The 23,796-nt window shown below is 40.9% G+C and overlaps 1 long non-coding RNA gene across 1 annotated transcript in view; it reads left to right on the top strand.

The window, feature by feature from the left end:
- LOC133045783 (uncharacterized) overlaps positions 1–20,332 on the top strand; it is a 297,594-nt gene extending 277,262 nt beyond the window's left edge. The window contains exons 3-4 of the long non-coding RNA XR_009690352.1: positions 8,788–8,934; positions 16,847–20,332. This is a non-coding gene — a long non-coding RNA (uncharacterized LOC133045783). The remainder of the gene's footprint in view (positions 1–8,787; positions 8,935–16,846) is intronic.
- Positions 20,333–23,796: the final 3,464 nt, after the last annotated feature.

The following is a 23,796-nucleotide window of genomic DNA, read 5'->3' as shown; positions in this document are numbered from 1 at the left end:
AGGTGCTGGTGGGAGCCACAGTGCTCCCAGCTAGCCTGGATCTGCTTCCAAGCTCATTGTCTGGTTGTTGGCAGGCTGTGGGTCCTGTGGGTGGTCAGATAGACACTTACAGGCATCACGGGTTGAGCACTGCAGACAGCCCTCGGTTCTACTCCTACACACAGGCTCACATAGAAAGCCACATCAGTGCAAACAAGGGGGAGAGCCACAGCATAACGAAGTCATGGTCTTTTGCCACTCAGTCAGGGCAGCAACATCCCACTACTTCTGCTGTGTTCTACTTGTTTGTAGGAAATCACCAGACCTAGCCCACACCCCAGAGGAGGGGACTGCACAGGGTGTGAAGAGTAGGAGGCAGGGACTATTCGTGGCCATCTCAGAACACTGCCAACCACAGAAGTCATGAGCACCATCTTTTTATTAGCATCATGTCCTATACATCAAGATGTCCAGTGAAGGATGACCACGCTGACATCACACCCCTGCTCCCCTATCTCTCTTGCTGCCTTGGGTCCACCCCAAGAAGATGGAGCAATTACTCTGACATTAGGCATAAAAAAATTAAGTGTTCCTCCCACACCTGACTCCACACACACACTTTTTCAGCTACTGTGAAGCCATAGTAATCCTTCTAAATCCCAAGTCTGATCATGTCACCTCCAGCTCAAAACCTTTCAGTGGGCTCCCAGTGTCCTTAACTTGTCCTTACCATGGCTTTGGAGGCCTTTCATGGCAGACCCAGACTGCCGCCTCTAAACTCATGTCTCTCCAGGTCCCTCTCTCCTTTGATGTTTCAGCCACACTTCCTTTGTTTCAGTTCTTTTAGCTTGCCACCTTTGCTCTCTCTACTCTGGGCCTTTGCTGAACATACTTCCTCACTTCAAGTCTGTCACCCCAAGAAATGGGATTCCTTTCTCTTATCTGTTACCTCCTTGAGGGCAGAGATCACATCTCTGAGTTATCACCCCATCCTCAGAAGCCAGCACGGTGTATGGTGGCAGAGAGCAGCCACCTGAGAGTGACTGAAACCTATGGAAGATGATGGCAAAGGTTAAGTTTGCCCTGACATCACCCCATAAGTAGATGGACTGTGGCCCTTGCTAGAGGGCCGTTACTGCTTCCCACGGCCTGCCTCCCAACTCTACTTCATAGTGGGATGTCCTCCTTCAGAAGAGAAAGAGGTGACATCATTCATACCTGCATAGCACTGCCTTTTAATAGCAGCCAAATGCATGAAGAAGCATTTACATCAAGTGCCTTTGCACCGGGTATTCCGATATGTGTTTCTGCATGAATAAATGACGTAAAAGATCCAAATACAGAGAAGACCCATCAGTCTTGCAAATGACATTAGCCAGCATTCATGAACTATTTAAGGTAGGTCAGGCATGGTACTAGGTGTTTCACAGGTAATAGTCCCTCATTTAATATTTACAACAGCACCATGGGTAGATGGGATTATTCCTGTACCACCAGTGAAGAAAATGAGGCTCATGGAGGCCTAGTTACCTGTCCACAGTCATATAGATAATAGGTAAGCTGAATTGGGACAAAATAATGATAATGCCAACTACTGTTAACTAAGCTTTTACTACAAACTAACCTTTTACTAGTACTTGATATGAGTTTTCTTACTTAACATTCCTAGTAACCACTTATAAGGGGTACTGTCAGAATTCCTAAATAAGAGATAAAGAAACTGAAATTCAGAAAATTTAAGAATACTGTTCTGATTCCACAGCTAGAAAAAGGCAGAACTAAGATCAGGACATGCTTTATTACAGTGATTTTTTTTTTTTTTTGATGTGGATCATTTTTAAAGTCCTTATTGAATTTGTTACAATACTATTTCTAGTTTATGTTTTGATTTTTTGTCCAACAGGCATGTGGGATCTTATCTCCTAGGCCTGGGGCCTAGGTATCTGACTCTAGAAGCTCCTCCAGGTCAGAAGTGATCCTGCTCCATCTGCTTTCTAGAAGAGCCACACTTCACAAGGCCCCGAAACTTGCCACCTTCCCCTGTTATAAACTGGAGGATGCTCTGTAGCCAATCGGTGATTAAGAATAAGCAAGTTCAGCCTGAAGAATAGTGGGAGTATTTCACATTTCTTTGGAGACCTTTATCACTTATCCACACTGTCACAGGTCAGGTTCTACTGCCTACTTCACTTGATTCAACTAAAATGCACTTTTTTTTTTCCAGACTCCACTTATAGACTCCTTTAAAAAAAACTGAAGTATAGTTGATTTACAATGTTGCATTAATTTCTAATGTACAGCAAAGTGAACCAGTTATGTGTGTGCTTAGTCAGTCATGTCTGACTCTTTGCAACCTCATGGACTGTACCCTGCCAGTCTCCTCTGTCCATTAGGATTCTCCAGGCAAGAATACTGGAGTGGGTTGCCATGCCCTCCTCCAGGGGATGTTCCCAACACAGGGGTTGAACCCAGGTCTCCCACATTGCAGGCAGATTCTTTACCATCTGAGTCACCAGGGAAGTCCTGAAGCAGTTATACATATAACTATATATCCTTTTTCATATTCTTTTCCATTATGTTTTATCACAGGATACTGAGTATGCTATACAGTGGGACCTTGTTTACCTTTTTTATATATAGTAGTTTGTATGTGCTAATCCCTAAATCCTAATTTATCCCTTCCCCACCCTCCCCCTCCACCCCGCCCCGGGTAATAAGTTTGTTTTCTATGTTGGTGAGTATGTTTCTGCTTCATAAATACATTTTTGTCATAGTTAGATTGTGCATATTAGTGATATCTATGATATTTGTCTTTTTCTTTCTCACTTATTTCATTTGGTGTATGATAATCTCGAGGTCCATACCTGTTGCTGCAAATGACATTAAACTCATTCTTCATCATGGCTAAATAATATTCCATATGTATATCTATCTCACATCTTCTTTATTCATGTCTCTGTCAATGGACATTAGGTTGCTGTCATGTCTTGGCTACTTTGAATAGCATTGCAGCAAACATTGAGGTAAATGTATTTTTAAAGATTAAAAGTTTTCTCTGGGTATATGTCCTGGAGTGGGACTACAGGATTGTACAATAACTCTATTTTTAGTTTTTTAAGGAACCTCCATACCGTTCTCAACAGTGACTGCTCCGCTTTACATTCACACCAACAGTGTAGGAGGGTTACCTTTTCTCTACACCCTCTCCGGCATTTGTCATTTGCAGACTTTTTGATGACGGGCACACTGACTGGTGTGAGGTGGTACCTCACTGTAGACAAACTCCCTTTTTGAACATTAAATATAAGATGGTAATGATATGTATAGCCATTTATGGGACATTAGCTGTGTGCTTTATATATGTTATCTCCAAACAGCATAACTCTACAAGGTACATTTTATTTTAACTTGCACATAAGGAAATCAAAGCTTAGAGAGATCAAGTAACTTGTCCAAAAATGTCCACCCAGCAAGCAAACGGCAGAACCAGGATTTGAATCCAGATTTTAACTCCAGAACCCAAGTTCCTTCCATTCCCCATTAGCCGGGTCATTTCAGGCAAGTACTTAACCTCTCAATCCCTTAATTTTTCCACCTGTGCAAAGAGGGACGCAGGCATACTTAACCCAGAGTGTTGTTGCCTAGATTAAAAGAAGTAATTCATGTGAAACATTTAGTACAGTAGCATTAGCTATCACCAGAGTTGGTTTTTTCTTCTAACTATTTTTCAGGGTTTCTCAAACGTCTCTTAGAGAGCATTCATGCCATCTAAATACATACTGGCAAATAATTTCAGTGTGGGCTGCAAGAGACATCTACCTCTCCGCTGTTCTCAGCGCTCATTCACAGGTTAGAGGGTCTGAGTAGTTCCACAGTAAAGAGGCCGGTTTCGCTCTTCCCCAAGGTGGAAGATACAGATACCTAAATCACTGAATTTTCACCTAATATTTTGGTCCTATCAAGAAAGAAAGGGGTCTTTTACGCTTGATTTGGAATGGAATTGCTTTGATAATCTCACCCTCCGCCAGCGTGGGGAAAAGGCCCTACTGGAGAAACACCATTAAGAAGGACTTGCTTTGATACCGGCTGTTAATCCCATGGCCCAGCTTGACATTGTCTCTTAGCAACGTCCTGTCCTTTTCCCCTTTTCATTCTTGGGCCTCTAATGACACTTCCTCTCCTCTGGCTTCTCTTAGGCTTTCACGGGCCCCTTTAAGCCTCATTCACCCAGAGAGAAGCTGGAGCCGAAGGCCCAGCGCACATATTTATGTTAATGGTACCGAGGGGAGGAACAGCCTGTTCTGGGGGCTGCTTTCCAACCATCACATAAATCAGTCAGGAAAAAAAAAGTTACTGTTTTCACAAAGCCAGTGCTAGAGTGGAGCAGCAGGTCTTGGCAAGGCATCATCCACACACACACCCCCTCACTTAGGTGCACGCTCCAGAATGTCCCCCCTCAGTCATCAGGAAGCAGTGGTGGGGTGGGAGTCATGCATGCAGATGATTTCCAAGTCAGAAGGTATCTTTGAGGTCATCGAGTGCTAAAGCACAAGGAAACATCTAGTAAATACTTCTGTCCAGGTCCTTTCCCCAGAGATTCTGGTGCTGTTGTTGGGAGGTGGGGCGTAGGAGAGATTCTGAAAGCTTTCCAGGTGACTCTCCTGTGTATGAGGGCTGGAGTACTGACGTCACCACAGATCAAGCAGGGACTCAGTGGTGCAGCAGGGACCTGACACACATCTGCCTTTCCTTCCGTGATGTCCTGTTGTCACTGAGCTCTGGGGAACTGTGGCAGAAATACTAAATAGTGATGATTTGAGTCATGCATCCAAATCAATTGGGACGCTCCTTCAAACTTACTTTTGCCCCTCCTTGGACGACAGAGGATAAGATGGTTGGATGGCATCACTGACTCAATGGACATGAGTTTGGGTAAACTCTGGGAGTTGGTGATGGACAGGGAGGCCTGGCGTGCTACAGTTCGTGGGGTCGCAAAGAGTTGGACACAACTGAGCGACTGAACTGAACTGAACTGTGCCTTTGCTCTACCTGGACCAACTGAATCAGAATCTCTCGGTGGAACCTAGCACATACATTGTAATAGAACTCTTAGTAGAAATTTTGATCTATATCCCAGTCTAAAAAAACACTAACCTGATAAACCACTCATTTCAGAGTTAGAAAAACTAGGGTTCAAATCCTGGGTCCATCAAATAACTAATGTGTTCTATGGTCAAGTTATGTGACCTTTCTGAGCCTCAGTTTCTTCATCTGCAAAATGGGACTACACAGTAACTCTCACTCATTCTTCAGTGTTGTGGTTCAAAAGTCATTTCTCCTTGGAAGTCAGGGCTGAGCTTTCTGACCAGTCCAGGCACCCACCCACCCAGGGTATGCCCTCACTAAGAGCACGGGAAACTTCTCCTTTGAAACACTGACCACAATTCACCAACTGAGTAGTGTGAGACTGAACACATGGTTTTTGAATAGGTGAAGAAATCATTAATAATTAAATACATGTGTAATGGATTACTCACTCTCGGTCTCCACCACCAGTATTTAAGTTCAGTGAGATACGGGGTTGAACTATCTTGTTCAAGGCTACATCCATGGTGCCTGGTGTGAGGCTGCACTCAACACAGTGAGTAAAACCAAGGGCTGAATATAGGACTGGTCAAGTGACTGACACATATGGAGTCACTGGCTCACAGAGGTCATGCAACAAACATCAGCTGTCTTAATCATTATCTTCAGAGAGGCCCAGTATCTTGCCTATAGACACATAGCAGAGTTGAAACCTGAACTCAGTCCTCTGGACTGCCAGCCTCATTTTTGTCCATTATGTCACTTAGCCTTACTTTTCACACTGAAGAGAGGGCTTCTAGGAAATAATGGCAGGGTGGCTTTGCCCACTAGAGTGAGCTGGAAACCCATAGCTTCTTGCATATTCCCAACCTTCACTGAAGCAGTCCACACACATGCACACACATTTGCTGATGATGATTGGCACGGTGCTCCTTGGTCCTCTCTTGAGAAAGTTTTGGGTCAAAAGCTCCTTGAGGACAGAAACTGTGATTTTTGCTCCCCTCACACAACAGGCCCATAGGAAGTCTATTCTTTGCTAATGACAGATTCAAGGGACAGCACTGTTTTGATCTCAGCACCAGTCAAACCATATGCATCGTGGGGCCAAATCCCTGTGAGGATTTCCAAATTTCCCCATTGGCCATCATGCTGTCTGAGGTTTAGGGGCAGTTGGCCCTTAGAGGGTCACATAGAGGAGGCAGAATTCACATCATTGTCTGCTTATGCACTACTGGGGGAATGAGTTTCAGAATAAGACCAGGGTGAGTATTTTGGGGAATGACTTTGGATGACCCCTTGTCTGTCTGCACTAGCATGGGTATCAAGGACTCTTCAGATTTTCATTTTAGTAGATTTCACTTACTTAAAAGTTCTACACACTACCGTATGTAAATTAGACAGCCGGTGGGCATTTGCTGTGTGGCTAGGGAGCGCAAATCGATGCTCTGTGACAACCCAGGGGGTGGGACAGGGTGAGAAGTGGGGGGAAGCTCAAAACGGAGGGCGCCTGTGTCTATCTGTGGCTGATTCAGGCTAAGGTATGGCAGAAATCAACACAATACTGTAAGGCAATTATCCTTCAATTAAAAATAAATTTTTTTTAAAAAAAGCTTCTATGACCCAGATGCTATGCCATATAGATATAGATATAATTTCATTTAATTGTTTTGATTCTGAGGGATTGTAATCATTGTCATTATCTTACACAAATGGAAACTGAGACCGAGAATAATTTGCTAAAGTTCACAAACACAAGCCACAAAAACAAGCCAAGACCAGCACTGGAACCAGGTCTAATGATTCCAGGGCTTTAGTTCAGTCCACAAAGATTTACTGAGCCCTACTATGTGCCATGTTTTCCAGCTGCAAAGAATACACAGTTAGCACTCCATACCTGTGAGCTTCTCATCAGGCGACACAGAGGGCCAACTGTGTATTCATTGTACTATGCCATTCAATATAAGGGACTTAGCATCCACCAATCTTGGTATCCAAGGGGCTCCTGGAAGCAACCTTCTGAGGGTACCAAAGAATGATCGTATTACAGACAAAGCTCTTTGTTCTTATGGGACTTAGTTTCTGTCAGGAGGAGACAAACCATAAATAATAAATCTAATCACAAAGAAAAGTAATAGTGCTTTAAATAACAAGTGCTGGAGAGGGTACAGAGAAAAGGAAACTCTTCTACACTGTTGGTGGGAACGTAAGTTGGTGCAGCCACCATGGAAAACAGTATCCAGGTTCCTTAAAAAAATAAAAGTATAGTTACCTTAAGATCCAACAATTTCATTCCTGGCCATATATCTGGACAAAACTGTAATTAAAAAAAAAAAATACAACCCTATTTTCATAGCAGCACTACTCACAATGTCTAAGACATGGAAACAGCCTAAATGTCCACTGAGAAATGAATGGATAGAGAAGATGTGATACAGACATAGATAGATATAATGGAATATTACTTAACCATAAAAAAGAATGATATAATGCCACTTGCAGTAACACGGTTAGACACAGAGATTATCAGAATAAGTAAGTCAGAAAGAGAAAGATAAATGTCATAAGATATCACTTATATGTGGAACCTAAAATAAGACACAAATGAAGTTATTCATGAAACAGAAACAGACTCACAGACACAGAGATCAGACTGTGGTTGCTGAGTAGGGGAAGTAAGGGTAGGTGCTTTTGGACCCGCATATGAAAACTATTACACAAAGGATGAATAGACAACAAAGTCCTACTGAATAGCAGAGGAAACTATATTTAATATTCTGGGATAAAGAATGAAGGAGAAAATGGAAAAGGATAGACAGACAGATAATGTATAACTGAATCACTTTGCTGTACAGTAGAAACGAACACATGATAAGTCAACTATACTTCAATAAAATTGTTTAAAAAGAGAGTGTTGGTACTCTAAAAACTGGGGTAGTGAAGAAAGGAAGGGAGTGGTTGGAGGTATGTGGGGAAGGGAGGCTGTGTGATACAGGTTTGCAATTTAAAATAGGGTGATTAGGACAGGTCTCAGTGATGAAGTCATATGTTAGAAAAGAAGAAAAAGAGTCTAAGTTATATACCATGTTCATCATGCCTCCCTAAAATGAATGGATGTACAAAACAGTGAATGTAACCACTACTGATGAAGCACCCGATAACGCATCAAGGGCTGTGTCAACCATTTCATCTGCAATGTCTCACTGAATCCTCAAAATGACCATATAAGATGAAGATCATATCCATTTTCCAGATGAGGAAACTGAGACTCAGAGAGTATAAAAAATACTGTCCAAAATGATTGGGTTAATGAGTGATAGGGCTGGCATTTTAATTCAGCTCCTCCAGCTCCAGGCCACGCCCTTTTGATGACCAAGATGCTGATGATATTACATTTTATTTCCACATGGTTTTGAAATTCATTTTTTTGTAGTTCGAACATTTAGATGTAGAGAAGCAGTCCCCAAAGAGCCATTTGCAAATGTCAGAAAATGCATGCTTTCGGGAAGCTTCCCAGGAAGGCTGCTCTTTCATGGAGGAATAGTGGTACCCTGGGCACTAGAGGCCAGAGGTTAAGCATCTTTTTAGGGTGTGTTAGAGGAAACCATTTATAAACTTAACAGAAATTTGTTCTTGACTTGGCAAGCGTGGCTGTCATGAGTGATTCCCGTATTAAGTCTGACGTCATGCCCTCACACTGCACTTTATCTTTCCTCTCGAGATCAGGAGCTCAGTGGTCTAAGAGGACTTGACGTGTGGAATGAAGGTCTCTCAGCCTACGATGTATTCAGCCCTCCCCACTACCCAGCCTCACATGGATACCAATGCAGCCATGTCAAGTGACATTCATTTGGAAGTCTGTGAACAAAAGAGGTGGGTCACTTGAGTGTCTTTGGTCACTCAGTAACAAACCTACTGAGACAGTGAAATGACTAATGTGTTAGTGCTCTGAAAAGTTAGGGGCACCATGGAAATACACTTGGAAGAGAATGAGGAAGTGGAGAAGGATGCCTGAATCCATTCTTTCTGGGAGACCCAGGTTTCACAGCCTCAGTCTACCCTTTGACCCTAAGCCAACTCAAAAGTATAGATTCTGTCATTTACATCTATTGCATATACATGTATTGAATGTGTATGTGTAACAATGACAACTAGTATTTGTTAACATGTTTTTTATGTTTTGAAAGCACTGCAGATGGGTATTGACTTGTTTATTCTCATTCAAGTGACATAACCCAGTGAATGTGATGTGGTGATTTAAGTCTCTTTTTATAAATGAGGAAACTAAAGCAACAAAATTTCAATGACTTGACAAGGTCAGAGCTGGTGAATGATGGGTAGTGTAGGTGAAGTCCAGGTACCCTGAGTCAAATATTCAACTTTCCTCTCTGACAGGGGAAGGGTGTTTGGTATCAGATTCATCCAGAACAAGAACAGTAGGATCACACTCTGCCTGTCTCTCTCTTCTTCCTGTATCCCTGTTTACTCAGCATCTCTACTCTCTCCTCTCTCTCTTCCCCTTCCCCTCCTTCTTCCCCTCTCCTTCCTCTCTCTGTTTCAACTTGGATTTTGGTTTATTTCAGGGTGGTTTTGTGTTGTTCAGTCACTCAATTGTGTCTGACTCTTTGTGACCCCATGGACTGTAGCCCACCAGGCTCCTCTGTCCATGGGATTTCCCAGGCAAGAATACTGGAGTGGGTTGCCATTTCCTTCTCCATACTGCAGGGTGAAATATGCAGAAAACCATCATTATAATGTGGTCTCACCTACAGCATGATCCTGTGGCAGGGACCCCAAGAGGGATACTGTAATGAGACTTTTATAAATTACTCCAGAGCTCTGAGTTGGCTGCATGCCCTGGTGCCTTATTGAAGCTAAAATTGTCATTGGGAGCAGCATCGAGGATGGCGTCCCATGACCACACAGGCTCACAGAGAGTGAGTGATGTTCCAGGTCATGCAGAGTCAAGGCCAAACCCAGAGTCCAAACCCGGAGTCCCTCAGGGCCCTTCCTAGTGGGCCTCCATTCATCATACTCTGTCCAGTGTCTTTCTCCCCCCTAACCGGGTGATGTAGGGTGTAAGGACCACAAGGACTGTGTCCGCCTTGTTAACCACTACCCACTGCACAGCGCCAGGTGCTGGGTAAGCCCTCACAGACATGTGGAGAGTAAGTAAATGAATGAACAAATGAAGGGCTGATGCAATAACAATAGCTTAACATTCTCCCCAGCTACACTTCCGTTTTGAAAGAAGATTCTAATGAAGGCTGCGTCTTAATCTCAGAATTTTCCACCTCTTGGCTATTATAAACAGTGCTGCGATGACCATTGGGGTGCACGTGTCTCTTTCAGTTCTGGTTTCCTCGGTGTGTATGCCCAGGAGTGGGATTGCTGGGTCACATGGCAGTTCTATTTCCAGTTTTTTAAGGAATCTCCACACTGTTCTCCATAGTGGCTGTACTAGTTTGCATTCCCACCAACAGTGTAAGAGGGTTCCCTTTTCTCCACACCCTCTCCAGCATTTATGCTTGTAGACTTAAGCCCATCAGCAGACGAATGGATAAAAAAGCTATGGTTCATATACACAATGGAATATTACTCAGCCATTAAAAAGAATACATTTGAATCAGTTCTAATGAGATGGATGAAACTGGAGCCCATTATACAGAGTGAAGTAAGCCAGAAAGATAAACACCAATACAGTATACTAACACATATATATGGAATTTAGAACGACGGTAATGATAACCCTATATGCAAAACAGAAAAAGAGACACAGATGTACAGAACAGACTTTTGGACTCTGTGAGAGAAGGCGAGGGTGGGATGATCTGAGAGAATAGCATTGAAACATGTATATTATCAAGTGTGAAACAGATCACCAGTCCAGGTTGGATGCATGAGACAAGTGCTCAGGGCTGGTGCACTGGGATGACCCAGAGGGATGGGATGGGGAGGGAGGTGGGTGGGGGGTTCAGGATGGGGAACACATGTAAATCCATGGCTGATTCATGTCAATGTATGGCAAAAACCACTACAATATTGTAAAGTAATTAGCCTCCAACTAATAAAAATAAATGAAAAAAAAAAGAATTTTCACAGAGAAGGAGTTGCCTGGAAGGCTCACTCTGGAGTGAGTGTGGTGAGGATGGCATCTTTCCAGCGTTTCTGAAATGGTATCAGCAGATGCCCTGGCATTAAATTAGTCTCATCCCCAAGACCAAGAGTGATTGGACCTCAAAGAACAGTTGAGGAAGCCAAGGAAAAAGGCAACTGGGGCTTGACTTTATCCCACCGAGACGTCCCCTCTGTGAGCCTCTGGTTATTCTATCCTGAATGCAAGGTGAACATGTAGAGGTCTAGAGTCACGGCCTAGGAGGCCAAGTTCTCATGGGACAATAAAAATCTGAACCAACTGCGGGCCCTGCTGGGTCCGTCTGTTATTGGAATTAAGTTCCCCATTTCATTTCATTCAAACCGAAGAAATTTTCTGGCAGGGTGTCAGGTTTCAAACAGAAATGTCAGCCAAGGGCTTGTGAGGCCAAAGTCTGATCAGAATAAACTTGAATCAGTTTATGCACTAGGTAAAAACTCATAGTCTGGTGGGCCTTTCTGTTAAACAGTCCTCATTTGCATTTTCAGGACTAAAAACCTGCAAGGAGCTATGTATAAAAACAACATCTGAGGCCAATGTGACTTCTACACAAAGTGAACACACATCTGTAGATGAATATGAAGGGCCCACTACAGTGATTTTCTTCCCCAGTAGAGGAGCAGAAAAGAATTTGAGCATGTTCTCAGGTCCAGTGTAAACCTTGATCTTTGACCCAGTCAAAACTAACCCAACAGGCAGGAATATAAACTGGATGCTTATTTCAGATTTAATTGTAATTTCATACCCTGGACAGGATATTTTTCAGAACTCAGATCCCATTTTGGTAGCAAAGATAGATAAGCCAAATAGTAGACCTTGGTTTGTTCCTTCCAGCTGCTGGCACAAAAAGAAAGCACTGGATACTTAACTAGAAAATCCAGTCTCCAAATGATTTAGCTTTGTATCAATACACTAGACAGGTCAAGATTCTGCTTGTCCCCTGGGATGTTGAAGAAATGTTTAAATCACTTCTTTATACCCTTAGCATGTAGGCAGAGAAATAACCAGAGATTGTTTGGGATTCGTATAGTTCTGAAGACCACAATAATGAATAACATGGCCATAAGTAAGTGCCCTGATAGGGGTTGATGGATTTCATCCACCCACTAAATTATTTTCAACTATACACTAGCTCTTTGCAGAAGGCTTGAATCAAACCCTAACTAAAACAACAAATACATGGATAGATGCCCAACTCCAGTAATAAAGATAGGAATACAAATTAAATGACATTTTTCACATATCATTTTGGCAAATATTTCAAAATTTGATAATATCAATCATAGCAGTGGTAAGGAGAAGCAGGTTAGCATCTGCTCATGACACTGAATTGGAAGGGTCATTTTGAAAGCATTAAAAATGTATACTACCTGTGAGTTAATAAGTCCCTTTTACATATCTACCATCAAGAAACATTTATACATATTCATAAGAATGCTCACTGCACCATCACTTTTGGTATCAAAAATTTAGAGATGGCTGAAATGTAACAATCCATATCATGGAATGTCACGCAGCACAAAAAAGATAGACCTTCTCTATATACTGACCAACAAAAATGCTTGACACACCCTTAACTTAAAGAATTAATAAAGCATGGTATAATTTCAATGATATTATCACACATAGACACACAAAACCGATGTATTTTTAAAAAAGGAAGGGAAAGGCACACATCAGAACCAGAGATTAGATTACTTCTGGGGAAGCTCCAAGGTTGGAGAGCAATGGCCATGAGGACCATCCATCATTCATACATTCTACAGATAATGTCTAGCACCTTCTAGGCCAGGCATTGGTGCTGCTTTGTGATCAACAGAATAGACAAGAATCCTTACAACCACGACATCTACATCCTAGCAGTATTGTTTTGTGAGGTATGTTTATAGGATGAGAATGTATGGCTTCCCTGGTGGTTCAGACGGTAAAGAATCTGCCTGCAATTCAAGAGACCCAGGTTCAATCCCCAGGTTGGGAAGATCCCCTGGAGAAGGGAATGGCGACCCACTTCAACATTCTTGGGTGGAGGATTCCATGGACAGAGGAGCCTGGTAGGCTACAGGGAGGGGTTGCAAAGAGTCAGACACGACTGAGTAACTAACACTTTTACACTTTCACTCTCTGTAAATAAAAATAAGTAAAAATAACAGCAAATTAAAGAACAGATTTTAATATTAATGAAATGTCAAGTGACTATTTTGGCTTTTGAGAGTCCTTGCAAACTGTCTCAACCCTAAATGCTATCCTGGTAACTGTCATGTGGCTACCATATTCCTCAAGCAGTCCTCTTTCGACGGCTGGCATAGAGTGGTGCAGGGACAGTCTCTCCAGCACAAGGACTTGCATAAAGTTGGTTCATTTCCCTTCATCATCTTTTGAGAGTATCATTAGGCATTAATGCTAGTTGCTCAGTCATGTCTGACCCTTTGTGACCCCATAACCGTACCCTGCCAGGCTTCTCTGTCTGTGGAATTCTCCAGGCAAGAATACTGGAGTGGGCTGCCATTTCATTCTCCAGGGGATCTTCTTGACCCAGGGATCGAACCCAGGTCTCCACATTGCAGGCAGATTCTTTACAGTTTGAGCCACCCGGGAAGCCCAAGAAGAAAGGCTTCTCTGATCAGGAATTGGACCGGGCCATGGAGCTGAGAGCACCAAATCCTAACCACTAGACCATCAGGGCGCATGAGTCAACTCCAATTCGATTATATACATTCACCAAAAGACATGTACGGAAATGGTCTTAGCACTACTAGTCATAAGAGCCCCAAAGTGGAAATGATCTAAATGTCTACAAGCAGTTGAAAACATATACAATGTACTATATTCACGGGAAAGAATGTTACACATAAATTAAAATCAATGCATTAAAAAATACACATAGAGACTTCCTTAGTGCTCCAGTAGCTAAGACTCCACACTCCCAATGCAGGGGGCCCGGGTTCAATCCCTGGTCAGGGAACTAGACCCCACATACCACAGCTATGACCTGGCACAGTCAAATAAATAAATAAATAAAACTATATACAAGTATGTGAATGAATCTCACCAATATAGAGCTGAAGGAAGCCAGGTGCAAGAATAACACACTACATAATTCCATTTACGTGACCTTTAATAACAGGCAAAAACAAGACATGATATTAGAAGGCAGGATAGTGGTTACCCTTGGGAGGGAGCAGAGGCTACAGTACATTGTAGAGGCTTTGGGAAGTACTAGGAATGCTTAACTTCTTGCTCGGGGTGCTGGTTATGTGGTAATATGGGTATCTCAGTTTAAGAAAATCTGTTGAGTTTCACAGTTATGATTTGCCTTTTCTGCAAGTATATTGTATTTCTACCAATAGTTTACCCCCCCCTCAAAAAAAATACAAAACAAAATTAAAACATAAAACCCTAAAATCCAATCTGTGTTGTTTGAATCTCGTATTTGGCAAGTCATACACATTTTCCAGGCTTCAGTCTCAGCCTGTAAGATGGGAGGGGGATTTGTTAGCGGATATGTATGGGGCCTTCCAGCTGTATCACCTGTGTATCCAACAATCAATTTCTGGAACAAGGGGAAATGAGAATGAGGCTTGGGTCATTTGCTCTTTGAAATCATAGAAGGCTTACAATATCATATGTGTCCCATTTTCAGGACATTTGTTGTAAACTGAAGACACAATCAATGAGCAAGGGAAATCCTGCCTTCCAGGAAAATGCACATAGCTGATTCCCTCCCAATTTGCTCGTGGGATAAGTGTGAATATGCCAAATGCTGCTTCTGCCAAGCCTATTGGTGTGATGTCAATTCACAGACCTACAATGGGAGAGTCAGCAGCTGTAGAGGTGGGGCTATTCCTGGTAGGAAGGAGGCAGCTGCCACGCTTGCGCCTGCTGACCGGAGTGCTGTTTCAATAGGAACTTCCTCTCCAGGGGAGTTGGTTCGCAATTTTCCTCTTACTGCTACTGGATGTCCTAGAATGGCCACATCACAGCCTGTACCCATTCACAACAGGAAAGTTCGACATCCGCAGACAATCTTGGCACGAGAGGAGGAAAAGTCCAGTCTTGTGTGTCGGCTTCTATATTAGAACCAGAACAATCATTTTTATGGTATAGACCATGCTGTCGCCTGCACAAGAGATGTTGGGCTCCAAAAAGGAAAAGGTACTCTAGTGAAATTCAAATGTGATGTCTGCAAGCAGGGACCCCAGAGAAGGCAACACGTTGAGGACCCTGAACATACACTCTGTGGTGACTCTAAACCCAAGGAAAGGTGCTTTGAGAGTGGGAGACAGTTTCTGGTGCATGAGTTCCTTATACAGTATTATCCTACGTGTTCAGGACAGCTGGGCCCCGTGTGAACTATGGGTCCTCACAGGCAAGCTGAAGTTAGCAACTGAAATTAACCACTCACAAAATCTGATAGGCATCTTACATCCTCTAGCTTGGTTTTTCTCAGATAAGCCGAGGTAAAGGGTCCGTTCTGTCGTTTGATTTGATTTTGTTTGGTTATTTATTTCTAATCACTCACTGGTCAATACATTTATAAAAACAATATAAAGAATTAAAAGTAGCATAAAGAGATAGGCAAAATATAGGTCCAATTCTTGCTTATTATTTTCAATAGACATTATTCTGTCAAGTGGCTAGCAAAGTTCATAAATGTTCCTTCCTAAGCTGGGCACTGGTCAAAGAGATGCTTTAAGCTTATAAAAATGCGTTGAGCTGTACATAATGTCTGTACAATATGGTGAACTGCTGGTAGTCTGTGGATTTTAGAATTGCTGCTCCATGGAGGTTTTCTCACCCTTCTTTGGGAGGAAGTAGTTAACACAATGCCCCAAAATAGAGGAAAGGGCCAGGGAGCAGGATATTGTGATAAGGATGGAGACCCAAGAGAATGGAGGAACAGCTAGGAAACTAGACTTGTCTTTTAAAAAAAAATCACGATTGTAGGGATGAAGTAAGTTTTGGTGATGAAGAAAGGAACCTGCTATTTTTAGAGGAGTAGGACCAAGTGACATGAGTAAATAACCAGAGTAATTATGTAGAAGGAAGCACAGAGATCTCTACTTATGGTATTCAGCCAATCCAGATGCTAATCAACACATATGCATCATGTCAGATATTAAAGTTCTCATTCAGGTCAACCAGGGGACATGTGGCAGGAAGTGTCGCTTCTCTCCACTCATTTCCTACTTACACATGGCAGATGGAAGACCGATTTTTACAAAAACAATACTGCTGTTCCACCAAATGCCAAATATAAGGACTCAGGTCAATAATATCGCTGTTCATGATTCTTGAAGGCAAATTTAGAATTAGGGACAATTACCAAGAAACATGAAGAGAACAGGCTATAAAACAATTTATATAAAGTCACGGGAATAATGTTTCACTGAAGCCAGCCAACTATTCTTGTACTGTTTTGGTATTTTGGAAAAAAGAGAGATTTAAGTAGGTAAGACAAAAGGCTGAAATTCTACAAGTATTTCAGTTTCCAATCCTCCAGGACAGCTGTTAGGTGATATCACCCATTGTGAGAACAGCCATGCATGGAGGGAATTAGCAGATGAAAAGCCAGCGAACTCGACAAGGGGTGTGTAAACGTGCTTTCTCAGTCTCTTTCGATTCTCCTTACAGAGGCACACACCTAAAAGTGAAGTTACATGTGTGGATGTTTATATGAAACAGAAAAGACACAAGAAAGCGTCTGAGACATGAAAAACAGTGGAGGAAGATAAACATTTCAAGATTCATATCACACTGCTGCTGCCTTGATTCAGAGAGTTTCTAAGGAAATAGCCAGAAGGGCTGCTCAACACTCAGCTTCCTCCCAAGGAATAAAGAGTTTGCTATGAGCCAAGGAAGTGCCAAGAAAATGCCAATTTATGTCACACTAACATCTTTCTTAAAGCTGAACGTGGACTTCAGAAATGTAAACTTTTGGCTCCAGTGAGCACAGCCAGCCTTAAGGCATTGATATTAGGTTCTTCTGAAGGACTGAGGGAAATTTGAGAAGAGATCAAATTAGACACCCAGTAATTAGAAAATGTACTGACACCAGAGTTTTACTCACAAGAGTGGTGGGGTCAACTTTTCCATGGCACCTGATGTGAACTCAGAAAAATGGCAACCTGAAAACAGTGTTTGGAAATGATTTCACTGGAGACAGACAGAGACAGCAAACGCTGGAAGGAGAGGGAACGAGAGACAAACTAAAGTGAGACTCTGTAATTGAGAAGACCTGCGGGAACCAGCAGAAAAAGTTTCCTGCCACAGACAAAACAACCTTCAAAGGCTACCTTCTTTCTCTTGTCGCTGGGATAAAGTTGCTTTTGGAATAACCCCCAATGCATTATACATATTTAAAACTCTCCTCTCTGGGTTTATAATTTTCGCAGAGACAGCTTCCTGCCAACGTAAGTCATGAATGTAAGATGATGCTCCTTTGTGGGGTTGTAAAGACAATCTAAGAACAAGTGATTTCAGAGTCACAAACTTCACAGCTGGGGAGCATTTCCATTGCCTAATGCACTTTCCCTTGAAGCTTTCATTGTTTCACTCTTACCCAGTGGTGTCATTATTTGACTTACCTCATCGGGGAAATCACTGTTTAAAAACTGAATATAAACGGTGAAATAGTTTTGTACTTATCTTTTCCAGGATAATAGCTTCCCTCCCCTGCTCCCAGTTCCCGCCACAGAAGGGTTAGGCCCCTGTGGGTGATGAATTGTCCCAAAGAGTTTGACAGTTCCAGGGAGAGAAATGAGAGTAAAAATAACTAGCTGATTACCAATAGGAAGCAAATTGGCCACTTGAGAATTCAGTGGCTAGAAAGATGACAAATGAGAAAACGAAAATCCTCATCAAGAGATGAGGCTTTCTGATTAGGCCAAGTGCTTTCCATGCCTCTCCCTCCCTGCTGTGTGATGATGTACATCCGATGGGACCTCGTTTTGTATTGGGGGCAGTCACTTCCAAATGGGTGTTTGAAAGACTTTGAAGTATTTCATTATAACCAGGAAGCATTCAGGGGCTGAGCAAGTAAAATGGAAGATGCTCTATCTTGGGCTGTGGAATGTACATTTATAGAAGGAACCCACGTCTGGTTGATTTGGTCTGGCTTTTTATTCCATCACCCCATAAGGCAGGCTTCCAAGATTTTCTGGACTCTGGAAGAAAATAAAAGTGAGAGTGTTCTTGGCCAAGGAAATTCACATTCAAGGCAGATTCAAGGATTTCAATATGTGGATAGACTGGGTTTTCTCTGTTAAGAGTCAACTACTAAAAATAGAAATAATTTGGGAATCCTTTAAAGAGAGGCCATTTTTGCTAGTCCTCATTTGAATAAATCCATAAAGTGACAGAGGGTATATAATGAACTATAGACATGCTAGCTGTCCTCAAAAGCCATAAATGTATCAGTGGTATTAAGTCATTTGTGCATGAAGAGACAAAACAGACCATCAACCATTAGCCTCCAACTGGGCACAGCCATAAGAGTTGTAGAAAGTAAGAAGAGAAACTGGGAATTTTGAGTTAGGTAATCAGAATAGAATTCAGGGAGGAAGGGTGATAAGATGCAGGCCTTGAAGGATGAATAGAACTATAGCAAATTTCTGAGTGAGCACTGTTTGAATGGATAACAGCACTATTTTCTTTTTTAAAAAAATCATTTGTTAAAAAGTGACCGCAAGTGGTTTGTCTTGAGTAAAGGAGTTTGGAAAGATGAATCGGGATGTAGGTTTCCCACATATGCATGGGCCTTCCACACCAGGCACATGTGGGTTTGATCTTAGGAGCAGTGGAGGAACATGAGTGGTTCTGAGTAGTGTTAGAACTGTTTTTAGAGGTATGTTATCCCTGTCAGTGAAAAGAAAAGGCAAAAGGATGTTCTCTGGAGCTTTACTAATAGGTCAGATTAAAAGATAAGGCCACCATTTTGACACCTGTACTATGGAAGAGAAGAATGCATAACAGTGCTTGGTACACAGAGGGGCTCAACCAGTACTGCTGAATGAGCCTGAATTTTCTCAGAATCAGAGTATTATCATTTCCTAGAATAGCTGAGGAAGACCTGAGGTTGCCTCAGCCCTCTCAAGAGGTAGCAATGAATGATTTGAAGAAGACCAGATTAGGAGTTATGTGAACCTGAAAATTTAAATTGACCTTCATGGGTCTATATTATCTCAGTTAAGAAGACAAAGGTTAGTTTTGTGAATGAACTCTAATAGAAGAAAGCTTTTTGTGTATATTTTTGGAGAGCCATGTGTACCTTGAGTTGAATGCTTGGAGGACTCTGTGACCCAACTCAAGGTTAAGAACCTAGGAATTACATTCCCTTTGGAAAACAAGAGATGGTGATTCTGAGAGTCGGAGAATGATTTTGTTCTCTGGAAGGACAACTGGGACATCTGGAACCATAGCTCTGCCAATCTTGTCACCTCGGAGGCCTGTGACTGATTGTTTTGACTGAAATGAGGAGGAAAGGATTTTGTTTCTAAATGTCAACCCAGCCTCAGATTCCCCAGCAATTTAAGGAATATTATTGATCTTATCAGGCATGCTGGGGTATAATTGACCATCGAAAAGAGACAAATCATTGAAAGACACTTGCCCTCAACAGAAAGTGACATTGGCAAATGTAACCTCTGACATACCTTTTTTTGTAGAATTTTTTTGCATTTCTGCTTCCTTTCATAACAGCCTCTGTCATAGGGTTGCTGGAAAGAATAACTAGTTGATGGTGGGGGAAAAGTACTTGGGAAGATGATGTACTTTGGCACTTAAGTCTATTGTTCAAAAACAATACGAAATAATATTTTTGTTGAATGGACATGTTCAGTAGGTGCTCTGATTTGGGGAATTGTCAATAATGATATGATGCTGTTTGCCAGAAATATGAGCAGTTAAAAAAATGTTATCTTTCTCTAGAAGCTATTTTCAGTGTAAAACTCCAGCATGGAAAGCTAGTTCTTGCAATTTTTAATGAGGCAGGACTCTTAATAATGATTTTTGGCTTAATGTGTTAATGAGTAGAGATCTGAGGGATAAAGGACTTACAATGTAAGAAGGAAACTCAAAGAAAGATTAGGCTCTAATAAAAATAAATAGTTTTAAAATTGATTTTAATAAATTCAACTCTGTTTCCTTTAATTTATACCATAAAGAAATGCACTGTGGTAAGCTGATTATAGCATTGATAAAAGAAAGAATGGATATTATATTTTAATATAATATTAATAAATTACAAATGCCAACTTACAAAAAGAAATCATATAGGCAAGAATATATATTCTTGGTGAGAAAAAAAATGTTACCTATAAATGTGAGTAAATTTCTTTTTCACTTTTTGAATAGCAGCTGTCAGGTTTAATTGAAAAGCTGATTAGTTCCATAGAAAAACATCTAAAATGGCAATGCTATGGGTAATGGTGATAAAATTTAAAAGTACCTTTTCTTTCGATTGTTTTGCCCTACTGATGTCTTCTGCTTTTCCAAGTAGTAATGATGTTCCTTATTCTTCATTGAAAGTATAAAAGTATTAGTTGCTCAGTTGTATTCAACTCTTTGCAACCCCAAGGACTATAGCCCACCAGGTTCCTTTGTCCATGAAATTCTTCAGGCAAGGAAACTAGAGTGGGTTGCCAATCCCCTTTCCAGGGGATCTTCCCAACTCAGGAATCAAACCCAGGTCTCCTGCACTGCAGGCAGATTCTTTACCATCTGAACCACCAGGGAAACCTACAGGCAACTTAAACTGAGAGAAGGCAATTTCCTCTAAGAAACTTCTTTAAGAACTCCAGTTTACTTCACTGAGAGTGTTATATGGAAAATACTGTCAAATGAGACAAGATCACTCTATTTCGTACCTAACTACTCTAGACTTGTCTAAAAAGAGAACCCTTCATGCACTGTTGGTGGGAATATACATTTGTGTAGCAAATATGGAAAACAGTACAGAGGTTCCTTAAAAATTAAAAACAGAGTTGCCATATGATCTAGCAATTCCACTCCTGGAACTACATCCAGACAAAACTATAATTCAAAAAGATATGCACACTCCTAGTTCATTGTAGCACTATTCACAAAAGCCAAGACTTAGAAACAATCTAAATGTCCACTAACAGATGAGTGGATAAAGACGATGTGATATACATATACAGTGGAATACTTCTCAGCCATAAAAAATAACAAAATAATGCCATTTGCAGCAACATATATGCAACTAGAGATTATCATACTAAGTGAAGTAAGTCAGAAGGAGAAAAACAAATATCATGTATCACTTACAGGTGGAATCTAAAATATGCTACAAGTGAAACTATGAAACAGAAACCAACTCACAGACATAGAAAACAGATTTATGGTTGCCAAGTGGAGAGGGATGGAGGAGGGATGGCGTAGTAGTCTGGGGTGATTAGATGCAAACTATTACATATAGAATATAAGCAAGGTCCTACTGTATAGCAGAGGTACCTATGTTCAATACCCTGGGTTAAACCATAATGGAAAGAATATTTTAAAAATGTATATATGTGTATAACTTGGTCACTTTGCTGTATAGTAGAAATTAATACAACATTGCGAATCAATTATACTTCAATTAAATACATAAATAAATATATTTGTCCATATCTTTAAAATCTCTTCAACATGAAAACAGAGACTTCTACCCCAGATATAATTTTCTTTCTTCCACTGAAAATAATTTTTAAAAAAATGTACCCAGAATCACCCAAATCTCTGTCTTCCACTGAGCATAGTAAACTCTTTCCAGTTGCCTGGAAATGAAAATTATGGGTTAAACTCTAACTCTGGGGTCCAGTGCAATGCCATAAGCTAGTATAGGTTCTGAGTAATATAATAGTATTATATCCTGTTTACATATATTATATATAGATATATATTTATATATATTATATTTATGTATTATTTATTTATTTTATATATTTTGTATTTTAAATATAAATATATTAATTGTTATTAACATATATTTTATATAGACACATATAAATATATAATATAAATACATAATATTTATATATGATTTTACATTTTATCTTTTATTTATATAAAAATGTAATATATATTTATATTATATTATATATATTTATTTATTTTTATATATTTTTAAATATTTTATATCCTATATTTACTGATATTGCAGTATCAGCAACAGGAAGTGCCCAATAAAAACTTGTTAAATAAAACTGAAAAATGGCCCAAACTGAAGTCACTCTGCATTTGCAAGTTGTGCGGGACTCTATGCTTGGGACCCCAGTGAGGGTCCTGTGGTTTCCCAAACCACCTAATCTCCCATATCATTGCCCATATTCTGAGAAGAGTTGTCTCAACGATACTATGATTTTGATCTCTTATTTCAAAAATCTAGTTCATGTAATAGATTTTTTAAAAAAACATACTGACTAGATTCTACCTGGGTAACACTGGGATCAGATTCTCATCATAGTGAACACCAAGGGGGACAACATGGAGACAGTTATGAAAAATATAAACTAAGCTTATCCACATTGAATTCTCATTGACATCCTGAGGACAAGAGGGTCTGACTAGATGGTTTACCCAAGTAGACAACATATAAGGGTATTTATTAAAAATCTTTAGACATTTTAGGTTATGACATGTTTAAATGCCAACAAACACTTTTTTTCTGGGTACGATAGGATCACTGGCATTTTCATGTCAAGACCATGGTTGTATGTTAGTCCCATGGTAGATCTTAATTCCCTGCTGGCTCAGATGGTAAAGAATCTGCCTGCAATGCAGGAGACCCAGGTGTAATCCCAGGGTTGGGAAGACCCCCTGGAGGAGATGGCTACCCACTCCAGTATTCTTGACTGGAGAACTCCACAGAGGAGCCTGGCAGGCTACAGTCCAAGGAGTCGCAAAGTGTTGGACACACTGAGCAACTAACACTTTCATCTTTCAGATGCTAAGTAATCCTATATTATAGTTATAATTGCTGCTGGACACGAAATTTTGTGATGGCTCTTCTTTGGCATCTGAAACATAGTGTGGTGCTTTTACTGAACTCTCCAAAATTGTTGCTTTTTTACCCATGGAGGTAAGTTCCCACTGCATAAGTTTTATGTCTTGAATGTTTTATGATGCCCTCAAAAGATGGAACAGAGATCATGGATTCCAAACCAATTTGGTGGGCTCCTGAAATACAGGTAAGCTCTAAGAGATCTGTGCTCCTCATTTATTCCTACTAATTATACCTCCAGTCTGAGTGTCTCCCTCAGAGAGTTTCACTTCACAGATGATGAAACCAAAATTGCGGAAAGTTAAACAGTCATCTACAAAGACATGAAGAATATCAAATCAACCCAATTTTTATCATTGATTTAAAATCTTGACAACTTGCTATCAGGGTCCCAAGCTGGCTACACCCCTACAATACTACAGTGGAGCTCTCAAAACAACAAAAGATTTAGTGAGTATGGGAGAAGGAAAAAGTAAGACAAAGCATCTCTAGTACTGCTGTATGGGAAGAGGTGCTTGTGGACACACACATACACACATGACCTTTTACGTTTCAACTCTGTTACCATGTTTCTCTGACT

The sequence above is a fragment of the Dama dama genome, chromosome 24 (genome assembly GCF_033118175.1).
Source record: "Dama dama isolate Ldn47 chromosome 24, ASM3311817v1, whole genome shotgun sequence".
Lineage (NCBI taxonomy): Eukaryota > Metazoa > Chordata > Mammalia > Artiodactyla > Cervidae > Dama > Dama dama.
Note: the sequence above shows the minus strand (reverse complement) of the source record. Positions and strands in the feature narration are given on the sequence as shown.